The 16188-nt window shown below is 37.5% G+C and overlaps 1 long non-coding RNA gene across 1 annotated transcript; it reads left to right on the top strand.

Moving 5' to 3' along the window:
- Positions 1 to 6: 6 nt before the first annotated feature.
- Positions 7 to 5319, top strand: LOC139457451 (uncharacterized). The gene is made up of 3 exons (XR_011652589.1): positions 7 to 32; positions 287 to 368; positions 4919 to 5319. It is a non-coding gene; the product is annotated as an uncharacterized lncRNA (long non-coding RNA).
- Positions 5320 to 16188: the final 10869 nt, after the last annotated feature.

The raw sequence follows: 16188 nt of genomic DNA, 5'->3' as shown, positions 1-16188 counted from the left end.
TACATTAGACTGTTATATGGTCTCTGATTCAGGTAAGGAATATGTTAATAATATTGATCACGTATTAAAGTTATTTATCTTCTGTAAGCCACTTATTCTGTTTTATATATGTTAGTAAATGTGTGATTTAATTTTTGTAGGATAAGCAATCTACCTAACTTATGTTAATCCTTGCTAATGTATATTATGTAGAAATATGTTTGCTTATTTATATTCCTTTATCTAGATACTCTATAGTGACTCATTTTTTTAGTTCATACCGTACCGACTAAACTTACTTTTGCAGGTGTGAATAATCAAGAACAAATTAAATGACAGGAGTTTTGCAACAGTGAACATTGTGAAGTGGAAGATAAGACATTTGAAAGGTATGGATATTTTCACTTGAACTTGTTGAAGAATACCGTGATGACAACTTTATCATGTTGGGAATTTTGGCGGTGGGGTAGCCTAGTGGTTGAAGTGCTGAAGACCAAGGTTCGATTCTTGTCATGGGTACAATGTGTGAAGTCTATGTCAGGTGTCCCTTGCTGTGGTATTGCTAAAAACAGCGTAAAACCATACCCACTCATTTGGGGATTCCGGGTTGGAATTGGTCCCCATCAACCTATGCTAGTTGTAAGAGAGGGTTATACTATAAAGGGAAATAGTACCTCGCCTACTATTGCCTGGTGAAAACAGCACCTTGTTATTTTTTTTACCTTGGGTCTGAATATGCCCGAATACATGAAATTAAACTTGCATGGTCACTTGTAAACACAAATAACTGAGAAATGTTCAAAAAGGTTTACATTAAAAACTAGCATCTACTTGCCGACTCTGATTTGGAGATGCAACTAAACTTATTGTGAAAATATAAAATAATAGAAATTAGCCTCTGCTCAAATTTACTCATGATTCTGATTGGGAGGTGCAACTAAACTTATCATTGAAAGATCACATGCTTTGAAGTTTTATGTAGCTTTACTCAGATTAGCTCAATGTCAAGCTGAACCTGAGTCTGGCGAAAATGTCAAGAAACTGGACAACAGGTATACTATATATGTCATATTTATTTTAGTAAGTAGTAATTTTATAGAAATTTCATTTATATATGTTTCGGCCAGGAATCAACATGTCTCTCCAGATAACAGACAACAATTAGTAGCCTTTTTTTGCCAAATCAAGGTGCTGTTTTCGTTGGAGAAATCAGTGACATTTTGATGAGGTGCCGTTTTAGCCTCACCCATAAGAGATAACCTAATAGATCAGGTGATCAGGCTCAGTGACCTGGTTCATGGCATCTGACAGTGACCATCTAACAGTGTGGATTGATGTTCACAAGATCAATCACTGGATTGTGTAGAATTTTGGGCCTACCTTTAGAATACAGTACCTAACTTTTCAAACAGGTCACAGTATCCTGTGATGTAATTCGTAGTATTCTGTTGCCTGGCACACTGGCAAAACAATGCATTGTGATGTCAGGGGTCATTGGTATGCATATATATGCTCTTTTCAGTGGTCTATCGTCTCCACACACTATGTTGTTGCATGAGTTTAAATTATTTGTTTACTAAATATTGTTTTAAACATTTATATGTGAACTGGATGGGTAAACAAGCAAAAACTTATTTGAATACCGCTCCAGAATTAGAATACAATATGATATGACAAAAGTACAGTCAAGGAATACAATTATATACATGTTCTTATTATAGAAACTACGTTGTCGGCGCTGTCAGGTCGCATTTTTAGTAGTAATAGTGTACTGCAATATACGGCAAGGAATAGTATTATAAATTTAAGATGCTATGTACAATCACAAAACCTATTGGATAGCTGAATGTAGTCTTCTACTGATTTAAGAATTTCTAAGTTTATTTTTGACGTCCTTTCAGGATTACCTAATAGAATTGAATTTAGATCATATCCCTTAACATAATAGTACATTTTCTGTCTTAAATCATTGTAATTTGGACATATGAGAAAGAAGTGAAGTGGATCTTCAGTGTGATGGCCACAGCTACATGCAGGATTATCTTATAAATATTGCCTGCGGATGCACATTTTATAACAAGTGCTTGTTTATTTTCTATATACTTTTATTTCATTTTTTACTTATTACAGTGGTTAAAATGATTATAAATATAAATTGAAACTAATAAGGTGCAATAAGCGGGTTATAGCTGAAACGACACCTTAGCAAAACAGCACTGACTGGCGAAATACTCGCCGAAAGCGAAAACGGCGATTATTACTTGACGAAAATGACACCTTATTTTTTTTTTTACCTTGGTAAAATAAATGAAATTAAACTAGGATTGATAACTTGCAAAGACCAATAATTGTGAAGTGTTAAAACAAGTTTACAATAGAAATTAGCCTCTACTCCAACTTATCCTATACCCGACTCAATTTATTGTGATAACATGCTTTGAAGTAAAATATGGAACTAAACACACATCGTCTCATACAAACACAAATGCATGTAGTTGTTAAACGTTGAAACAAGTTTACCTTCGAAATTAGTCCCCTACTCCAATTTACTCACCGACTCTGATTGGCAGACACAGCTCACTTGTTGTGAATGTATTTTTCACTTTAAAGTTTAAAGTACTCAATGTCAAGCTGAAACTGTATTTAAGAATCCTAACATGGTGCAATTTTTCACAATGGCCTTTCGATGTGTCATTTGAACATGTTGAAAGGTTTTACAAGGGATATTTGTAACCCAATACTTTCCGTAACGGGCGACAATGCTCGTCTAAAGAGTTGACTAACGCCATCAGGTGGCGATCAGGCTCGGTGACTTGGTTGATGTATGTCATTGATCCCAATTGTGTTGGTCGATGCTCATGATGTCAATCACTGTACTGTCTGGTCCAGACTCGATTATTTACATATAGCCGGAATATTGCTTGAGTGCGGCATAAAACAGCAAACCAAATCATAAGTGTGGGATGAATGATTTGAAATTAGCAAGTTTAATGTGACCTTCAATCACTACAACCTGATCTGAGTCTTGAAAAGATATGACTTTGATTCAGTGAAAATTTGCATCATGATAGTTTCAACTGTAGATACAGTTAATCTGTTTTTTGTACAGTTTCTGTTTATTCAATATATATTTTGTTCAAATAAGCTTTGCCTCTTCACCAACCCTATTCCTCTTTTGGAATAAATAGTGTCTAATAATTCAAACACCATCACCATCATCCTAGTGAACACAACAAAGAAATGCACATCAAATACGTCATTATTATTATTTCTGATCTCTGATAAATTAGAAAAAAACTGTTATCCAGCAAGATAAATTTCCTTGGTCCCAAGAAGCATGTTACATAGTAAACTGACTCGATAATTGAATAGCAGTTGTAAAGGCACAACTGACTAAGCCGTCACTACTCAATTAAGTAATTAACAGACAATTGCAAGTACTAATACCCACCCGACACTAATTGCCCTGTTAATCCCTAGTCCACAATGAGTTGACATTGAGTTCATTTTGCTAATTAGCTGTTTTTAGAGTAGAAAGGTAATAAACATCAAAGGTGGGGCAGGCTTTGATCATGTGTTCTGTAGAAGAGATGATGTCACTTGTTTTATGTTTATTTAGGATTAGCTACATCCCTTGATGCTACCAAGGCAGCCCTTGAGATTATCAGACGGTTTGGCTAGACACAAACTGATGTCTCCCTTGTAGCACACTATGTGTCAGACACAGACTTTGATCACTCTGTGCAGATGCATATCAATGCATAAAGAACATTGGGTAGATGATTCAACAATGCCACACAAGTCAAAGTTGGGTTTCACTGTATTTAGAAACAGACGATGGATCCAAAACTTTATAACAGTAATTATGATTAATTTAAACTTTGCCAGGCTAATTTTTTGGCAGATTTGCATGTTATTGTTAATCTTCATTTAGTTAATTTTCAAAATAGATAGGATGAATGATAAAATATGATAATGAGTCATGAATATTTGAATTCAGATCAGAACAAACAGGGAGGGTCACCCCAAAATGTGAGAGTCTCTAGGGGAGACTTTTGACAAAACGGACAATAAAATATAAAGTGCTTTGCATTTTCTTTCAGTGAGGGTTGTGTCAAAAATGAATGAGAACATACCGGTAATACATGACCGGCCCCTTTAATGTAATATACATAGTTTTTAGTTGATGGTTCAGGTTGTACTTTTCAGTTGAATTTCTTATCACTGTCTATGATGGACTACCAATTAACGGTAGATATTTAATATCCATAATAACTTAGATAAATGCTTCTACAGTCTCATCCTAATTTGTCAAAATTTGAATTTCAATATAGCTTCCATTAATGAATTAATGAATTTGGTGAGAATATCTATTGTCTGAATTCCTAATATACTTTCTTTTGTATTTGGTGTGCAAGGGTAGCCTAGTGGGTGAAACAGTCTCTGAAACCCGGGTTCAATTCACCACATGTGTACAATGTGTGAAGCCCATAGCTGGAATATTGCTAACAAGCTGCATGAAACTATATTAACTCACTCGCTCATTATGTTGTATTTTGAGATCACTTACATGACATGTGTTTTGATAATTATGAATAGTTGCATTTATGTATTTATGTATAAGAACCTATGTAACTTAGTTTTGCATAGTCTTGTTTACCCTTCCTTACATTTTGATGTAATGCAAACACTCAAGCAAAATTCAGGTGAACCTTGTGGTATTGTTTTCGAAGACCGCATACATTTTTGTATTTTCTGAACACTTTTCTGTTTGCAATGGCTTATTTACATGTTCAAAGATTGGTTAAATATCAGTTGCAAGATAAATTGTCAATACCTCACTGTTTGAGAAAACAACTTTAAACATTTGTAAATTTATATGTGTGTGTTTCATAACTTTTGACTAACAAGTTTCTAAAGATGTTATGAAATGTTTCAGGTACCTGGATTTCACAATCTGACACCAGCTACATTTAAGAAGATCTTGCTCACACAATTCAGACAAGGGACTCGCCGGAAGATGAACAGTACTCCTGATAACAACCAACAGATTCACCTCAGAAAGTGATGATTCTGAATGAATAATGCCACTAATGTGACTGTAGGTGGTTTTATTATGACACTAATGAAGTCTGAATGAATTTATGCCAAAGCACTGTGACTATGTCCAGGTTGTGTACACCGATGCTGACCATACAAATCTGAATGACTTTTGTGGTTTACTGCAGAAACATAATTGACTTTAGATATTCTTCTTCAATAAAATTCTTCTGAGATTTGACTAATTTGTTTATTTAGAAAATGGCATTGAAGCTTCTGTTCTGTAAGGCCTTGCAAACACCACTGGTTACTTTATGCTAGTTCCTCTTCTTGCTTGATCAAATTTCAATTTGTGATATGTACCAATTAAATGCCATATAATCAATAAATAAGATTTTTTTTCCAAAAACATGATTTGTTTTGCTTCATTAGCATAAAGATATATAATACTGATCAGCCATAACATAGGTGCTGAACAAATATGAAATGTACTAATGCCCTGAATGTTTTCCTACTATAAATACTTAACAAAAGTTGTAGTTCCACCATAGTAGACAAATGACATTGATATTTTTTCTGTACTTTATTTAGGTGTTTTCTATGGATGCCATTAGTCTTATGCACCAATTTGGGACAATTGTATTCTGTTTTATATTCCCATGAAACTACACTGTCTCGATATAACAAGTACTGATACCGTTCCAAACTAATCTGTTAATCTCACCAGGGCCAAATGCCAAATCACATAGCCAATGACTTTCCATATTTTTCTGAGTGAGAATGCTGTTTTGCCACTTTTAGCAATATTGCAACAATATCATGGTGGCGGACACCAGCAATAAGCTTCACACATTGGACCCATGTCGCAAAACAACTTGTGAACAATGCATGCCCACATATCTCAGTTTGAGGAGGATATTTACCATTAAAATAACACAGAATATTACAACAGGTACCTGTAACTTTTTCTCAGTACAAACTGGAAGTCTGGACATGAAATTTAAGGATATCATTATACAAGAACTGATGTTTGTTCATTAAATACCATTAACATCCGAAAAGGACAAAATATGAAATTGAAAAATTTTCTTCTCCAAAAATGTTTTAGGAGGATATTTACCATTAAAATAACACAGAATATTACAACAGGTACCTGTAATGCACAGGCTAACATTATTTACCAGAAGCAAGTCATGAAGAAAATTTGCATCCGGATACCTTCCGGAAACCTTCCGGAAACCTTCCAGATGCCTTCAACAACCTTCAAATTGCTTGGTATTTTCAAGTTAATTTTTTTATGTGTTTCACACTTAAGTGAACAAAATGCACCCCCCAAATTTTGACATTTTTTTTGGAAGGTTTCCGGAAGGTATCCGGGCCGGATCCAAAATGGGAAGGTATCCGGAAGGTTTCCGGAAGGTTTCCGGCAGATGGAAACCTACACTTTTTTTGCTGTGTAACCTCGAAAGATTCAACAGAAGTAGCTAATGCACTGAGTCGCATATATAAACGCGGACCACTAAAATGGCCTAAACTATTTCAAGTAGATCCAGGTCGCGAGTCTATGGGATCGGTAACTAAACTCTTAACAAAGCACGACGTCAAAATCGTCCGTGGTGAAAGAGAGGCCCACCGCAGTCAAGCTATCGTCGAAAGATTTAACCGGACTCTAGCGGAACGTTTGTTTGGCTATCAGTATGGGATCGAAATGAAATCCGAGCGATTGAGATCAACCGAATGGGTGACACGATTATCAGCCGTTGTATCAGCGCTGAATAATGAAGTGACAAGATTAATAGGGAAGAAACCATCCGATGCGATTAAAATGAAATCCGTGACTTCCGAATCTTCAGCACCGAGGAGAGGCAAAGAACAAAAACTTCCGGGTAGAGTAAGGGTAAGATATCTATACCAGGCAGGTGAACTCGAAGGAGGCCTACGTCGCGCAACCGATCCCATATGGTCCCTTAAGACGTATAACATTAGTCGACTGGTTACGAAAGAAGGAGAGCCTATTCTTTATTATCTTCAAGATGGACCGGGTATGGCATTTGTACGAGAAGAGTTGTTCATAGTTCCCGATGGTATGGTATTACCACCATAACCATAAGCATAGGTAGTTACGCCATCATTATCAATCCATCTCTTTGTATCCAAGGGGGATAATGATGTCTTGTTCATTCTTAATCCATATATCCTATGATCGTAACTTCTTAAAGAGTTCATCTCGTGTTTGAACGTTCTACCGTTGAATAATGATTCTTTATACTGTTCGTGTTTGATATGCTTTTTTACAACATATTTCTTAACACCCTTGGCTTTTCTTATCTCCCCATTATCGGACTTCTTTATAGAATACATCTTAGGTCTTAATCCTACATACTCCGCTATAGGGGTCCCAGCACATTCATCCTTCATCTTACCTAACACCTTTTTATTTACTACGCTGTGCAGTGGATTATCTTTTGGGTAATCGCTCGTGTCGTACATATCTATTTTTTCTGTCATATCTTTATACACATCCTCGGTTTGTATTTCCATCAACAAAGAATCTGTGTCGGTATATAACACCTCGCATCTATCGCCGTATTGCTTCTTAAGTTCGTTGTAATAAAAGTCATACATTAAGTGTTTTGACAAGTCGAGAATACTCATACCGACGTACACCGGTCTGTTGAATTTTATATTACTCTTTTGCATATGCAACGCGGCTAAGTCGTTATCGAATATCTTGCTTCTGTTAAAAGCCGGACTGGCTATGAGTTTCCTGAGTCTTTCTTCCTCATTAGATCTGACTAATTTAACATCAACACGCTTCCTTAGATTCTCCATAGTTTTACCGAATACCGAGTTATTCATGAGCTTATACAGATTCTTTTCGAAATCGCTGGTGGCTATCTTTCTTAAATCTGTGTTCAACCTTATATAGGGCTCCATCCAAGGGCTTTGATCGAACTTAAGAACTCTGTGTATTTTCTTTAGTTTCATACCTAACGATAGATATAACTTGAGATTTCTGTAGTGAACTATATATTTTGTCTTATCCATCAAATTTGGTATGAGTTTTTCTACGTTAGCTAACCTATTATTACCCATCGAGGAGCGTTGATATTCCGACATCCAGTCTTTATTAACCATTAATCTTTCGGGAGCTAGCGGATAACTGTTATGGTCTTTATGTAAGGAACTCGGATATTCCAAGTCAACTTCTAGTATGTACCCTTTATTCTCATCATTATTATTGATATCATTCACATTGACCCATTCAAAACCACCCGTGGGTAAAGGTTGACTCATAGCCCATCCGTACAAATTGTTAGCGTCGAGATATAATATATGCGTGTCGGGTTTACTCGGATCGTATCCTTCCACTAATTTATTATTAGCCTTAGAATACCTTTTCGCTGCCATCGATATACCACCTCTTAATCCTTTCTCAATAAACAAGTGCATATCGTAATCTGTGAGTAATTTTAGTTCTACGCTGGTCTTCTTCAACAATGCATCCCACGATACTCCGGGACTGGAATAGTACCATGCCGGGTCCAAGCCGTATTGTTTTAAACACGTCTTTCTAAATATCTCGAATATATCGGCGAGTAACAGTACTTGGTTTTTAAGTACAGATCGTGATAATCGCCTAAATTCTTACAACCTAATTTATCCCAGACTGTCAGAGCGTGTTCATAATCGGCATCTGTTATTCTAGATTCCCTTAAGTTACTATAGAATGATTCGAGGGGTGGTAATTCAGTTTCTTCGAATCTAGACCAATCATCCATATATTCGTAAGGATATACACCTTTTCTCAGCAGCAAATGACGAGTTATCTTATCTGTATATTGATTTGTTATAGCGAAGTCATCGGGATTGTTCGCTTTAGCTAAATTGTCCAGGGAAGATAACAGAAACTGTACGGAGTCTATGAATCTAAGCCCATTACTTTGCTTTATTCTAGATTTCCCATCCTTGTCCCTATAATGTATAGGTTTAGTCAACGAGAACGATATGTATTTTTCCATGTTGTTAGGAATGCACGTTAAACCACCGTCGGTCTTTGAGATAGCTTGCATAATGAGATGTGAATCGTATCCCCTAAGGTTATGAAACACAACGGGCATGGGTATTGTTTGAGCATTCATTTTTAGTTTCAAGTTACACTCATTATGAGCAGCTCCCCGATAATTACCCGTGACGTGACAATGATCTCTTATGGAATCCCCATCCAGGGGTTTATTACAAACGTGACAACTCGTTGACTTCTTGTGGGCCCTCCAATCATCTATCGTCATACGCATGGGTTTCTTACACGATAATTCTTCCCTGATTATTCTCTCTTCATTTTGTAGATATTCTAGGAATTTTCCCGCTGCATCGGGACCTCTGTAAATCACGGGAGTGTTTGTTTTCCCATCATACCTTACAACTATATATCCAAACCCACAAGGAATATGTTCTTGAGTTTTGTATGTAAAACTACTCTCAGTATTGCTTTGGTTGGTATTTTCTATGGGCTTGATAAGCGCTTCGAAGTCGGCGTAAATTACGTACGGTACTGGCATTTGATTACAATAATGTTCAAATTTTAATATATTTTTTCCCTCTTTAGGCATATCGATCCTGATAGCATTCTGTCCAACACCTCTGCAGTCTTCTTTATGAGAATCCAATAGATCTTGTCAGCTGTACCCATGCAGGCATCTTTCGCAGAAATATTTCTTTTCCTTATGTTTTGTTTGATCGTATAGCACCCTGTTTAAACTCTTTATCCACGTATAATGATATTTTCCATCTTTTTCGATCAGAAATGAATTGATTCTGGGAATATGTTCCGGAGCGGAGCTTATCCTGTGTACAACAATTCCTTTAGAATGTCCGAAAACATTTATAGCTAAATTATTTTGCTTTTCCACCTTATCAATTTGTGATATTGGTGTAGGTTCGTCTATACCATCGAAGTTGAGTCCATCGTTTTGGGGATAGCTAGAAGGTCTATCCGGATGCTTGTCTACGGGGAACAATGCAGATCTTATCATCATTCTTAAACAATCATCGGATTTATTTTTTACGTTAATTATGGCTTTTTTCTTCTTATAATACGGGGGTAAATCTATATAAGATCCACCTTTGAAAGGCATATAATTCGCTATATCTAAATATAAACTATCGATTCTATCCACACCCCAACCCGAACCTCTATTAGTCCAACGTTCTAAAGTTTCCTGTATCCTCTGAATTGATGTATCTAATGATGCGTTTATAGTATCGGATTCGGTTATAACTTCTTGATTGCTACGGAAATATGGTTCGGTATATTCGACTCTATCGTCTGCGTTACTTTTACTCAATGTCATTTTAATCGTCAGCTGGTATTTTATACTTTGTAAATCATCTAATTCCTCGTTAATTTTACTCGATATGATGGGCTTAATATCGTTAACATCCATGTTGGAATTAATATCCATCTTCCAACCTCTTAGATATTTACCAACGCCGGCGGATGTGGGAACAAATATTAATTCTTGTTGTTGTTGATTATCATCATCCTCGTCTTGTTCTTGTTGATTATTATCTAGTAAAGCGATCAATTCAGCTCTTCTCATTCGAGAATAACCTCTCAGCCCACTGTTTCTCGCTCGAACTCTGAGTTCTCTAACAGTCTGGGGTGGTTCCAAACCAAGTAAGGTAATCAATTCAGCTTTTCTCATTAGAGAATATCCACGTAGACCACGTTGCTTTGCCATAGCCTTCAACTCTCTGACAAAAACCATTGTGGTTGAATGGTATATGCAAAATGGTTCATTTGTCTAATTGGTTGTTTTCATATATCTAAATACGTATCCTCCCCAACCTATTCCTCTCATTGATGTAATCTCTCTTCCTAGCATAAATAATCTGATTCCTGACCCTATCAGCACCATGTTTCTTACATAAACAATAACGACCTTTGACCCCTATCCCGCATTCAGAACACGTATAGTTTATGTGTCCACGCTTGATGTAATAATTGTGTATACCGCAGTAAACATCAACACAGCGGCGGTTACATAGAGTGTAAACTTGCAGTTATTCATGGTATATACATCTATCATATCATTTGTCTAAATGCAAATCACATCTACACTAGTGTATAGCTGAAAATCAATACAGCAGATAGCCCCATAATAACAAATGCGACCTCTCGGTCTTTCTGAGCCTCTGAGGGTGTATAAAACTGACTCATTGTTGGTCTAGGTATTGGGTCGAGTTTTTTCCCATAAACGAGGAAGTATTCGTGCATGGCAGATTCGACATCCTTAAACGTTTGAATTGAATGTCCTTCCTTAATCAGTTGTTCATGAATAAAGTCTAATCTCTTCATTCTCTGCTGCGTATATTGTAACTGGGCTGCTTGGTATTGTTCTAAAGCTTTGTTATGTCGTTTACGCTCCTCTTCAACTTCTTTAGCGTTTGATTCCCTCATACTGGAAAATAAATAATTACTCCCCGAAAAAGCTAGAGCATTAACAACAGCTCCACCGACCATCATCGCAATTGATGCCATATAAAATATTCAAATGTTTATATGAATATAAATATTCAAATGTTTAATTACTTCATTATGTCTTCCGGGATAAGTCCTTGTTTGATGAGCATATCATTCGTTGCCATTGCTAATCCAATATCCAGAACCATCATACCTATATCAAATCCATTAAAATCTAGCTTGGGAGGTGTGGCTTTAGTAATCATTTTAGCCATACGGGCATAGCCAATGGCCAAGCCGGTGACCACCGCTGAATGATACGTCGCGTTTACCAACATTTTACCGTCTGTAACTGGAGTAGTCATGCTTCTTATAGCATTATATGAGGACTAACCTCTAATTGAACTTGTTGTTGCGGCGGGGGTGACGTTTTCTCTTCTCCGGTCTTATAAAAGAACCATACAGCCGCTATACCAGCAACTCCTACTAGTGCCCATGTTTTAATCGGATTTGAATTATTTATTAATTTTGCTTTGCGCGCCAGCCCTCCCTTTCTTCCTGCAGCTATTTTTGGGGGGTTCTTAGTAACTCTGGGTTGTTTTTTTGTATTCACTTGTGGTGGTTCCTCATTCACATCCTCATTCACTTGTTCCGCAATCTGTTGTGGTTGCGCAATCTGTTGTGGTGTCACCTGTTGTGTCTCCATTATTATTAAGTGGGCACGTATGTTTAAATTGACAATACCTAGCCGTTATTAAAGCTGTGGTGAGTGGAGCTAAAAACATTCCGAATCTATGATAAAACTCACAGCTCACTGAGCTTATAGCGTGTTCTATGAATGGGTCTTTCTCTAGAGATTCGCATAAATACATGCGATGTTCTGCCGGGATGGGGAGAAACGTACTAGCTACGACTGTGTATAGTTGTAATATAGACGACCCTATAGTTTTAGACATGGTAGCTCCCAGTCTAGACTCGTAACGCGCGTACAGTTTTTTAATCTCTTAGTCGGTCATGTTATCAATTTTTTCGATGGTATAATTTTCTCCCAAATATTGGGAACATTTTCCACCGGCTACCAAAGCCGCGAGTCTTTCTCTATGTTTATCTAAAGATTTATCTACATTTTGATCTACATCAGATTCTTTGAGCATTTGTTCGATGAGTTCGTCGCATTCCATAATGTAATACCTAAGGAGATATTTAAGTCTTACATAATATAATATGACGTATCCAATACATCCCGTAATAATGAACTGTTGCGAAAGAATGATGATTTCGAACCACATTTTATGTAATATTAACCGCTAATGTTCAATTTGCTACATTTTGCTATAATTTTGCTACATTTTGCTATATTTGCTACATTTTGCTAAGCAATTGCATAAGCAGCTGGTTGATCGGTTTTTAATACGAGTTTACAGTGCTTCGTTGCTGCTAACACTTTTCTGACTTTGTCACGTTCACCCTTGGTATAAATGACGTCATTTTCGCGTAAACATTCCTCGAATGAATCTCGATCTTTGCAATGAAACAGCGCTACCCATTTGGTCTGCTCTCTGAGATCTTTCAGGACAGAGTTGTATTTTTGAGTAAGTACCCAAACGCTATGTTGAGTATGCCTACCGGAGAATGCTAAATACGAAAGCATATCTTTCTTTTTTGTTAATTCTTTACTCGCGCTGCAGTCGTCTATTACGAAAAGGGTTGATTCTCCTTTGTATTTTTCGTGACATACTTGGAGACAGTCTTGTAAACGATCGCCCGGATCGACTCTGTGTATTCCATCGTCATTCATTACCCAATCTCTCGATAAGTATGTTTTATTAACGCTTATAGTCGGGCACAGAATAATAATATGATCGAAAACGTCCCGATAATGACTTTCTAAAATATCTAGAATAAAGGCTGTTTTTCCACAGCCCGTTTGCCCGCATATGATAGCGCAGTGCGGATCTTTAGGTAAAAGATTATCAATAAATTGCTTGCACGAATCTCCCATTTTGTATATTAAGTTGCGCATCCATAATCACGTACAAATATATGTTTAATTTACCAGCTGATTCCTGAAGCTTCGTTATCTGTATGGTGACACCCTCGCTAGCATTTTCTATTCTCCTCCCACTGCCGTGTAATTGGTCATCGTCCGTTGTTCACATGTCGAGCCATAGCGCGTACTTCGAGGTGAGGTATTCACCCATCGATACACTCCCGAGAGACAGATCTTTCACGACCGCATTAACTTCCGGAGAATGTTTTATAGAAGGAAGTTTTTTAATCTCATCCCACTGGTGATACGCTAGCATTCCTTGGCTATATAGTTGATTAGGAACGCCCTCGATAGTCAATTCTACTTTCGTAATCTTGGGATTGTAGAACTTCTCGGTATTTCTTTTAAACGCATCGGAGGGGTCCTTGAACAACATTAAAATACCCTTCAACGACCTCGTGGGGACGTTTAGATTGATATTCCACATCGTATCTTTTTTGTCTCTCGTGATCTTTCGATGTCGCAGCACGCGATCGTACAAAATGGCTAAACTTCCCGAATACTGGTTACAAATTTGTCTGGCTAATTCGGGATCCGTTATCATATCATACTCGAGCGAGATATTGTCAATGGAATAGCTAGCATCTTCAGCGGATCTGATTACTCTACCGTAGTCGTTAAAAGTGAGTTCGTATTCTAACCTATCGCCGAGGGATGCTTGATAAAAAGGCATGTGGGAATCTAATAATTCAAAGTCCAGGGGAATATAGAATCTGTTACCTAATGCGTCGGCAACGGCCTGATCTTTTACGACGGTACCATCACCACTAGAAGCATCTACTCGCAGTCTCAATGTGTTCTTATTACAAATACCTTGGTACTGTAAGTTTTCCCGCTCTTTATCCATTCTCCAGAGATCCATGTAACAATAGTATACATCGCTATCGTCGATACTCAAAACCTCATTACCGCTAATTTTAATAGCAATTTTCTTAACGATAGCACGACCTAAGTTCTGAACGGGCTCCCTGTTAACGTCGGCAGAAGTCAAAACAATCGTAAATGCTAGTCGGAAAGTTCCCGGAACTAACACATCGTGTGCGCCGAGATTAGGAAAGCGAACCAGAAGCGTTTGATTCTGATCGATGGTACTAGGGTTATTAGTTATAGTAACAGACTGACGAATTGCCTTGACCCCTAATGGATCTCGAAGTCTGCGTTGTGGGTTTAACTTGCGTCCGTATTGCGAAGACATTGTTATATTGAAAACATGTACCCTATGTTAAATATAAAAATGACTGATTTTGATATTAATGACTTAGATCTAAGTACCTTTGGTGACCCAATCGAAGATACTGATGAAACCAGGTTTGGTGACACAAATCTTAATGATGAAATTTTACAATCAACCGTCAATGATTATTACGATGCATTAAAGGATGATAAAAATTATGTTACTCCAATAGGTCGTGAATATTCAAAGTTTATGCTAGATAGTAAAGGAATATTGCGACTGCGTGGCGCTCCGGATATTGATATTATGCATTCTCGTACTCGTAAGCCCCTAGCCTTGTCTACGATAGCCGCTAAAAAAGGCATCGGCTTTGTTCGTGATGAATTAGGTTTTGTAGACTACCGACGACTTCCCGCGAAGACTACTAAGGCTCTTCAGACTATGAGGAAAGAACTCGTTAATACAGATGATTTGGAAGCAGCCTCGATGGTGGCCTCGGACGGACTCGGAGAAATCTTAGATACCTATTACGATAATTCAACGTTACAGGTACCACATTCGGAGTTCAGTATTAGGGAATTACGAGGTCTTGACAAGGCAATGCAAACTATGCGGGGAGAACTCATCAATAATATAGCCAAGCTATCTGAAATCGACAAGCATATAGCTCAAGAGAAAACAAAACTCGAACAGGCGGGCGATGAATTCAGTAGACGTCGCGTTGCTGAAAGATTGCGTAACCTAGAAGAGGAAAGATTGGCCCGCCTCGAAGCAGCTTCCAGTAATAGAAAGGCACTTCGTTCGCAAATCAGTCGTATTCGAGAAACTATCGATCAAGTCCTCAACGATGATACTACACTTGCCGATAAAATTAAAACATTGTTCAGAGAACAGGGAATAACAATTGCTAGTATTTTAACCGCGTTGGGATTTATTATATCGACTTTGACTCTATCATTAACAGGTGGTGGAGGCGGATCACCGCCTAACGATAAAAACGGGATAAGAGAGTGGATAAAAAAGCATTTAAAAGCATTAGGTTCAGCACTGGGAAAGCTAGCTGAGAAAGCCGCGGCCGCACTTCCCGGTATAATAGGGAGTGTTGTTTCCTGGCTATTGAATTTATTAGCTAAGACCACCACTTGGCTTAGTCAAAACTTGTGGGGGTTGATCGTAGCAATTGCAGGGCTGTTGTACGTATTCGCTAAGAACTATTTAACCACCAAATCATGAGTAAACCAACCGAAACTCCACCCACTACAAGCGCTGTTTTTTCATCGATATGTTGTTGATTTTTAGCCGCAATATGCGGTGACACTTGTGCGTCAGTAGATGTTTGTGCATTATTAGATGGTTGCGCGATAGTTGGTGTTTGTGGCTTGACTATTCCCTTTTCACCCGTGATCGTTTGAGTAATCAATTCGACGTTAATATCTGAATTTATACCTGGTTTTTGTTGATCGGTAGCGATAACAATTT

The sequence above is a fragment of the Haliotis cracherodii genome, unplaced genomic scaffold, assembly GCF_022045235.1.
Source record: "Haliotis cracherodii isolate W230 unplaced genomic scaffold, xgHalCrac1.p SCAF_12, whole genome shotgun sequence".
Classification (NCBI taxonomy): Eukaryota; Metazoa; Mollusca; class Gastropoda; order Lepetellida; family Haliotidae; genus Haliotis; species Haliotis cracherodii.
Note: the sequence above shows the minus strand (reverse complement) of the source record. Positions and strands in the feature narration are given on the sequence as shown.